Raw genomic sequence first — 9,785 nt, forward strand, 5'->3', positions numbered from 1 at the left:
TATGAATAAAGCATTAACTAACAAGTCTCGTAAATGGCTACCTAAGGTGATATCTGTATGTCTACGACACCACATGCAATTGACACACTCATCCGGTGAAAACTACTCGAAGGCTCTTCTACTCACCGTCTAATTATCAAAATAGCTCTGTCGAGTCAATCCCAATAATCACAGATAAAGCACATAAATTGATCAAGTTCATGCACTAACAATCATATCAAGTAGAGGAAATAATCATAAAATCATACTTGCATAATCTCAAGAAAAAGGGTTCACAATCCCTACATAGGGTTCCAACAAAATCCTAGATTAAAAACTTAGCTACGCATGTTCGTTACGAAAAACATAATAAAAATACGAAAAATCATAAAACTATAAATAACAATAAAAGAGGAGAACTATGATGAAGATTCGTCAAGTCTTCGTCTTCGTTCTTGTGCTCCTTGATTGCGTGTAGAAAGATTAAAAATAAAAACCCTAAAGATTAAAGATGAAAAATAAAATATCCCTCTAATTGTGTGCTCTTGGCCTTTAAATAGGGTGCAAAAATATAATAGGGCGGGTTTCCTTGTGTAATTAAAATTCCTTCACTGCGCCTTCACGTCCATCCGGACGGCCGTGTGAGATTGAGAACTAAAATCCGCACGGCCGTGCGGTCTTTTAATTCTCCAGAATTCTGTTTTTTTCACTTTTGGCCCACTTTTTCTCCGAAATTGCAGTTTTCACCCCAAAAGTTGTCAATTCTCCAATTTGCACCTAAAATACAAATAATAGCCATTTTAAGCACCAATTATCATTAAAACACACCAAAAGCTCCAATTAAAAGGTACAATTAAGTGTATAAATATACACTTAACAATAATCCACAAGTCTCCATGATTGATGTCAACGTACTAACCTGCACCAAATAGCTTTCACGAGACTATTGGCCCTTGCTAATAATTTACAATTGTGTTAAGAGTTGATTTGCATATAGTTTCGATCTGAATAGTAATTGAAAATATAGATACTTTTTTGTTGTAGTTGACAATAAATTATTGACAAGTGTTGTGTTATATAAAATATTGTTGTCTTAAATAATATTTTCTTTCAAAATACTTGACATATTCGATTTTCAGTAATGCATTAATTGCAATTTCATAGAGTTCGAATTTTTGGTTAAAGTCAATGTTTTCAGAATCGGATCGGCTATAGAACCGGACGACCCTTTGGGTCATGGGTTTATAGGGTTGAACCGGTTCAATCGGGTTTTTGATATTTTTTTAATATGTCATTATTTTATTAATTTTAATATTTTAAAAATATTATTTTCTTTATATTTTTAATCTCCGAGTTACTATTTTAACTTTTATCTACTTCACCTCACTTTTTACTATATTTTATTGCTTATACTCTATATTTTTCCATTTTTTATTCTTCAAATCCGCAATCGGCCACCCTTATTCGATCACCCATGATCATATCCGACAATCATTCGACCACTCATGACTAGATTCGGCCACCCACTACTAAGTATGTGAAGGTTCACTCAAATCTAGCCACAAATAACCAACTCAACGGTGATTCGAGACGTTTTGGCCGAAAATCGGGTTCCTTGACTGACTCGTCGGTTCTCGGGTTTTACCCTGTCGAACCGGATTTTGGTCATTTGACCCCTGTTTTCGATTTTACTGGTTTTAGATGTTAGACCGGACCGGTTAATTGCCGGGTCACGGTCGAACCTGTCCGACCGGCCGGTTCTAACAACATTGGTTAAAGTGGTAATTTTACATGATATCCGAGACAAACCCAAAGAAGGGTCATATTTTCAAGGGTAAATTACAAGTACCCCTGAGGTATGGTCAATTTACGAAAAAACCCTTCTTGTTTGGGTAATTACATTTACCTCATTGACTATGATTTTTTCTTACATCTCCACCCTCATTGTGTCAAATTCAACATAATCATCTAGATTTCGTGGAATATGCTCTAATTTATACTCGTTTTGTGCAAAAATACAGTTCCTGATGCACCACAATCTGATATATTTTATGACCATCTTGCTTCAAAACGTAGAGTTCGAATGGGATAAAACGGGTACAAAAATAATAATATTCCATATAATCTCGAAGATTCCACTAAATTTGAAACCGAAAGGGTGGACGTGTAAGAAGATATATAGTTGAGGGGTGGTTGTAATTACCCAAACACGAGGGGGATTTTCATAATATGACCATACCTCATGGGATGGTTGTAATTTACCCTATTTTCAAATATCACCACCGCCCATTGAAAACATTTCACGTGCAATGCTTTAAAAATGCAATACGGTTGCACCTGGGGGCATGCTGGAGATAAACATATTTATTATTTCACCTCATTAACATATAACAATTTAATTAAGCTCTTAGATGAGGTGGTCATTCAACTGTTGGTCCTTTTTTTTTTTTTAGGAAAAATCGTATTATTAAGCGATCAACGCTAAATTTGAAGGCACGTGATATTCTTCTAAGATGTTCTTACATGGTAACTTAGCAAGAGAATCGGCTAAACAATTACCGGAACGTTTTATAAATTGAAAAGTAACACTGTCAAACATCTTCACCATGTTGATGCACTCATCCACGAAAGTACAATATGAGAAGTCCGCCCCATCTTGATCCCTTAAAGCCTTTATTACTTGAATGCAGTCCCTTCTATAATATTATTCCTCCAATCTTTCTCGTTGGCCATTTGTACTGCTTTCAATAATTAGTGTATAAATTATTAATGTGTAAAGATTCTAACACCTTCTTCTTTTGGTTTTTAATATATTCGAGATATTTTGTTATTAGTTTTCAGGGCAAATGGCAAATAGTTTTATAGGATTAGATTAAATGAATATAAGTCCAGACAAAAAATAGTTTTGCAAAAAAACTCATCTCATGTTTTTTTTTTCTAAAAAATACCCATCATAATATAATTTTAATCAATTCCATCCATTATACTCTAACTTCATCAATATTGCACATGAACCCCGATTTTGAATAAATATATCAACTAAACCCCATTTTCACATTTTTTTTTCATTTTCCTTTTTAGAAAATAATTTTTTTTCTGAATTTTTCTTTTCCAGATTCCGATGTTGACCCTTTTTTTTGGAAAACTTTTTTTTTTTTCTGAAATATTTTTCCCGGCTAGTCAGCCGTCGTTGACCGTTGGTCTCCAGCGTTGACTGTTTTTTAAGAAAAATTGAAAGTAAAATAAGAAGAAAAAAAAGTCAACGCCGGAGACCGGCGGTCAATGGTGGCTAAACTGTCGGAAAAAAAGAAATTAGAAAAAAAAGAAAAGAAAAAAGTCAACGACGGTGGTGGTCAAAATTGAGGTCAAAATTGGAATAATGGGTAAAATTGGTTAATTGGTGAAATTGGGGTGTACATAACTCATGAAATTGGAGTTGAATTAGGATTTCAATGAGTTGTAGGCAATTTTGATATACATGAAAGAGTTATTCTTATTGCAAATAAGTTTGAATGATGTGGATGTATTTGCAAGATGAAAAAATTGAATGCCACTTTTTAACTAAACGCCCTTGTCATGGGCCTATTTGCCATTTGCCCTAGTTTTTATTATAATATTTGCAACTATTCGAATGATAAAATTTTGGCTAGAAGATAATAATTGTGTAAAAGTCGTGCAAGCGATGGGGAATGTTTAGTTCTTAGGTGGTGTTTGCAAAAGCTTTTAGAAATAGATTATGAGTTTTTTTCTGCACGTAACTTATTTTAGGTGTTTGCAAAACAAACTTTTGTTTTTGCTTCTCTTAAAAGAGGTTGCTTTAAAAGCACCAATGTACCTGTTTTTTCTATTTTAGTTGATTTTCCAGATAATTTGCAAACACCCCAAACTTTTAGAAATAAACACTCAATTACAACTTAACCTACAATTACTAACTTCTACCTTTAAATAAGCTTTTACAAACACCACCTTAATATTCGTTCGACTGCTAATTAATGATCAAGTTGCGTACTAAACTAAAGTAGAAAAATAAGCACCACATGGCATTAACTGTCCCTTGCTATTGTTATGTATTTATTAATTAATACTTTTTCTATTTCAAAATATTTAGTAGTTCAAATATATTTGGGTAACATGTTGGCCTTGACTTGGTGAATGCAAGACTTCATCCGTATCCTAAACAATTCTTCCACATAATATTCATGACAATATTTGCCCCTTGGGAAATTTCATTATTTTATATGTTGAATCGATTTTTCTATAATATATACTTGTACTGGTGATACCTTTCCTTTTGCTTGTAACAAATTACTATTGGGGGTTATTTGCAAAAACTTATAGAAACATCTGTTTCCCTTTTTTTTTTTTTTTTTTTTTTTTTTTCTTTCTTCTCGTAATCTGTTTTTAGATGTTTGAAAAACTAGCTTTTGTTTTTAATTTTCATAAAGTAAGTTGATTTAAGTTTTTTCTTAAATGCACTGTTAGACTAGCTTTTTCATATAAGTTAATTTTCCAGCATATTTGCAAACATTCTCTAACTTTTAGAAATAAACACTTAATACCCATTTAACTCACAACCACCAATTTCGACTTTTGAATAAGTTTTTGCACACACCACCTAATACTCATGATGTAGTCGATGGTATATTATATATGAGGTGGTGTTTGCAAAAGCTTATTTAAAAGCGCAGTAGTTATGGATTCTGAGTTAAGTAAGTTTTAAGTGTTTATTCGTAAAAGTTGGAGGTGTTGCAAATTTGCTAGAACATCAACTTAAATAGAAAAAAAAAGGATCATGCATGCCTAACAAATTATAACTTAAAGTTGATTATTTTAAGAGAAACAAAATCAAAAGTTCATTTTGTAAATACTTAAAAATAGATCATGGGCAAAAAAAAAGTCCATAATCTGTTTAGAAAAGTTTTTGCAAACAACACCACCTAAGTAAAAAAATGGGAGACTAGAAAATAATATTGTTAGATGTTTCCATGACTAGATCACAACAATAATTGCACAATTAAGTTTGATTTCGTCTAAACATTATTAATGTCAGCATTAAGACTTCTCATAAAATAAACCACGTCGTGCAAGCGACTTGTGATATGAATATTGTATAGTAAATAACTGTTTTATAAAAAAAAATACGATAATGCTAAGATCGTGTATATATAATAAATCTGCCACCGATTAGTTGAGCAATTCAATCGAAGAATTTTTTTTATATAGTAGTGTCATTGAGGCACATGATTAATTATAGTTCTGCAATATAATCAAACAATTTGTTACAAAATATTAATATCGAAACCAAATAACTTGATGCTCGTTTGATTGAATATTGAAGCAGGACATGTTATTGGATTAAAATTGCAAAATAACTATTTAATATCAGTTGCAATGGAAGATTCATTCACCTAACGAAATGAAATATTTAAATGTCATGTTGTTTCTGAGACATCAAAATAGATCCATATTAATATAATGTTCTACGGATTTTGACTTTTAAGTTATTTTAGAGACGAGTCTTTGTTAATATGAAGTATAGCTAGCTGGATATTACGACAAAATATATAGTAATTTGACATATGATATAAATAATATAATATTTCAGATTAAATAAAGACCAAGACTACCATCTTTAATTACTTGGTCAATTAGCGCCACCATGTAACCATGTTCTTTATTAAAAAAATTGTATGGTGAATAATAATAATAATAATAATAATAATAATAATAATAATAATAATAATAATAATAATAATAATAATAATAATAATAATAAATTGGAAAATTTATAAATATCCTCCTTTAGAAAAGGGAAAAGAAAAAGGATCCCTGATGACAAAATTTATTAGAACTAAATGACAAGCTTAACTAAATATTTGCTACATATCATTCAAAAAATATCCTCCCACTCACAAATTCGAAATTTGCATTAAGTAAAATTCAAATTGCATTTATCGTTTTTTTAGTCTGCATTTAATATTTTCATTTTTTCCAACCAACATTTTTAATTTTTTTTTATATGTTCTTTTCTTTTTCTTTCTATTTCTTCATTTTTTAGCATTTTTTTTACACGATTAAAAAAAATAATTTTCTCTTCATAATATTGAAGATTACGAAAAAAATGTTATTTATTTTTTTCAAATTCAATTTACATATTTTTAAATATTTTTTTGGATTTTATATGTTGTTAATACTGTAGTAGACTATTGTATACGACCTTGTACTACAACATACTACATGGTAATATAGCATACTAGGTGTGGTATAGCATACTACGGTGTACTATAGTTTAATACGGCGTACTGTTCCAAACCCTAGCAGCAAAACGATTATCTGCCATCGCCAAACCCTAGCTGCCAACAACTCGCAGCCGCCGCCAATTTCTATCCACCAAACCCTAGCCGCCAACCAAAACCCTAGCACCGTCAAAGAGCCCTAGCTTGATGCAACCACCTCCCACCGTAAAATAATCGCACACCACCGTCTCCAATGGCCATCTACCACTATAACCATCCGCTCTAATACACGACAACCGCTGCTGCTCTCAACCGTCATGAGCCATGAATCACCGCTGCCATTTGCAGATCTGTAGTCCGAACGCCTCCCACCGTAATTGAGTGGTGAGCGAGAGAGAGATAGAGGGAGAGGGAGAGGGAGAGGGAGAGGGAGAGGCGAGAGGCGAGAGAGAAAAAGAGAAAAAAAAAAAAAAAAAAAATCTGATTGGTTGAAGAAACGTGAGATATTATATTTAGGGTATAAGGACAAACTAGGGATAAAATAAAATTAGGGATGTGGGTCATATGTTATTTCAAAGTAGGAATTTAATTAAAATATTGAATTTAAAGTTATCATTAGGTTTCATTTAAGGGACTCTTAGCATATTACACCAAAGAAAAAAGAACTTCAAATTTGAAGTTATTTTAAGTGGCAATGTTTGGTTTATTTTCCATTTCCCTTTTATTCATGCTCCGGAACAAGTTTGTGTTTGTTAACATTTTCAAAATTTCAACACAACTTTTAAAGTTTTTTTCTCTTACACATAAAGTTTCTCTCTCCTTCTAGAAAATTGTCTTCGTTAAAAAAAACATCACTTTATTTTTTGCAAATTCTTTTTCTAGAGTACATTTTTCCGGCACTTTGTTTTATCTAAAACTTACAAACGTACATTACTTTCATTCTAAAATTATTAACTCAAAACATATTTCTCCAAAATAAAATGGAAATAATCCCCAAAACGAATCCAAAATTGCCTAAGATCCCAAAACTCTATGATCTAATAAATAAATATGATTTATATTTTAAGCAAATGAAACTACTATATATTTCGATATAAATCCATATTTCAAAGGATTCATTGACTTTCATTAATTAATTTACCAATGACGACCAATTTTTCATTTAGTAGCATAGTAGGGTTTCATTTTATTGTTGGTCCCGCAATTTAATCAAAAAAATTACTTGATAATGGGTAATTCAAGAGGGTTTAATATCCATAAAAATTATACCTCTTACATTACAAACATAATACAAATTTAACCCTATATTTTGTGACACTAATTATTATGTATGAATATTTGAAGAAATAAAAAATAATTATAACCTTAAATACATGTAAACAAACATAAATATAGATATTTGTCAAAAACAAAAACATGAATATAGATAAGAAATCATTGTTAGTAAACAAAAAAAAAATGATAAATGTAATGTATAAATTGATTTTAATGATAAATTAGAAGGAACTTCATTTTACTGATATGTTGTAGTTTCAGCCCAAAAGATGTAAGCTTACTTTAATTTGGCCCAACTGAAGGAGAAATTCGGCCCAACTAAAGGGGAAATTAGCTATGAATCATACATATGTTTCTAATAGCGGTGAGAAAGTCGGACCCGTCACCCGTTGAATCCTTCAAACTCGGTAAAAATTGTCCCACTAGGATGGGAGGATATATCTATCAATAGGATTAGGTCTTGAAATAGAGAAGATCCGCGGTTTTGGGTACAAGACGGGTTCAGATTTTTTTAATACTCGTAAAACCCGCCCCGACCCGCCATACTAAACGACGTCGTTTTGTTTATATTATTTAGTATAATAAGTTATTAATATATTTTGCATGAATAAAATATTTCTTATAAGTCAAAACTCATATCTATAACAACGACATCATCTCGTTTTATCTGTAGTTATCTATTTTATTTTAAATTTTGTCTTATAAAACTTTGACTTTAGTTACTATGTTTAATGGAGTTATGGTTAAAATGTATTAAGTTTGATTTACTCTTTACATTTATCATTGAAATTATTCACGTTGGTTTCAATGTAAGATTTTTCGCTAGGTCATTCATTTTAATTTCTAAATAGTTTCGGGTAAAACTTATAAATTATTAAAAAAATATATGTTCAAATTATAACGGGTTTCGACCGGTGAAGATTGGGTCATTCTATAAACCCGTCTATCCTAAAACTGTAAAAAACCCACGAGTTTGATCCCTTAAAATCAAGAACCGTTGGTTGACGGGACGAGGATGGATTTTGCTAGAACCCGAGGGTTTATGACCCGACCACACGATGACCATTTAGCAACAACATTAGCAACGGATGACAATTTTGTCTTGTTGCTTTTAATTTTTTCTTTTATAGCGACAAAATTAGTTGTGACTAATACTAATAAATAATCTATTTGTATATAAAATATCATATTTGAAACACAATTTGCTTTCTTAAACTTAAATTGAATACTTTTATTAATTTACTATACGAAGAATAAAAGGTTCATAGTAGATGAAATTAGGAACGAATTTTAAAATTATTTACATCATTTTTTGATATAATGAATCCATAATAAATTATATAATTAATATATAATAATTTTAATAATTTAAATTTTAGAAAATCAAAAGTTTTAAATACACTAATAAATTAAATCAAAAATGGGTAAATTACACCCACACCCCTGTGGTATGCTTAAATAATTTTAAGATCCCTATGGTATCGATAATTACACTCACCCCTGAAACGTAGTTAGAAACTCTAACAGGATAATGCATTGGATACATGATCCCGATAGGGTTCTAATGGACTATTACTTTTAGCTAGTGGTGGAGATAACATAGAGTTATGGGGAGTTATGGGGTTACATGGCTCCCCCAATATTTCTTAAGTCACCCATAACTCTTTGTTGTCTCCACCACTTTCTGAAACCAATAGTCCGTTAGAACTCTATCGTAATAACGTATCCAATGCATTATTCCATTAGAGTTTATAACTACGTTTCAAGGGGGTGAGTGTAATTATCGATACCACAGAGACATTAAAGTTATTTAAGCATACCTCAGGGGTGTGGGTGTAATTTACCCTATAAAAATTGGAATTTTTTCAACAAAAACAAAGAAAAAAAAAACACAAATTATCGGAACTATTATTTTTTTATTTTTCATATTGTAATTGAATAAATATATCAATTTAATTAAAGAAATGCATATGAGTTTTAAGCAAAACAACTTAACTTTGCATAAAACTCCCTTATTGTAGGGAACATGCACCAAATCCCCCGCTTTCACAAAAGACTTGCATAAGAGCCCCTTTACAATTAACGGAATAACTAGTATCGGAAAATGGAATTTCGTGCAAGAAAAAATGAAATATATTGAGATATTTACTCCATAAAAAGAACATATGAGAATCTCGTGCAGCTTTTAGTTAACACATGGGGGTTTTAGGGTATTTACCCCTAATTAATAGGGTATTTTAAAAATTTCAACGGTTAGTAAATATTTTTAAAAAAAATCAACAGTTGTATTTAAAA

Source organism: Erythranthe guttata, chromosome 7 (assembly GCF_056151865.1).
Source record: "Erythranthe guttata isolate IM_541 chromosome 7, IM_541, whole genome shotgun sequence".
Classification (NCBI taxonomy): domain Eukaryota; kingdom Viridiplantae; phylum Streptophyta; class Magnoliopsida; order Lamiales; family Phrymaceae; genus Erythranthe; species Erythranthe guttata.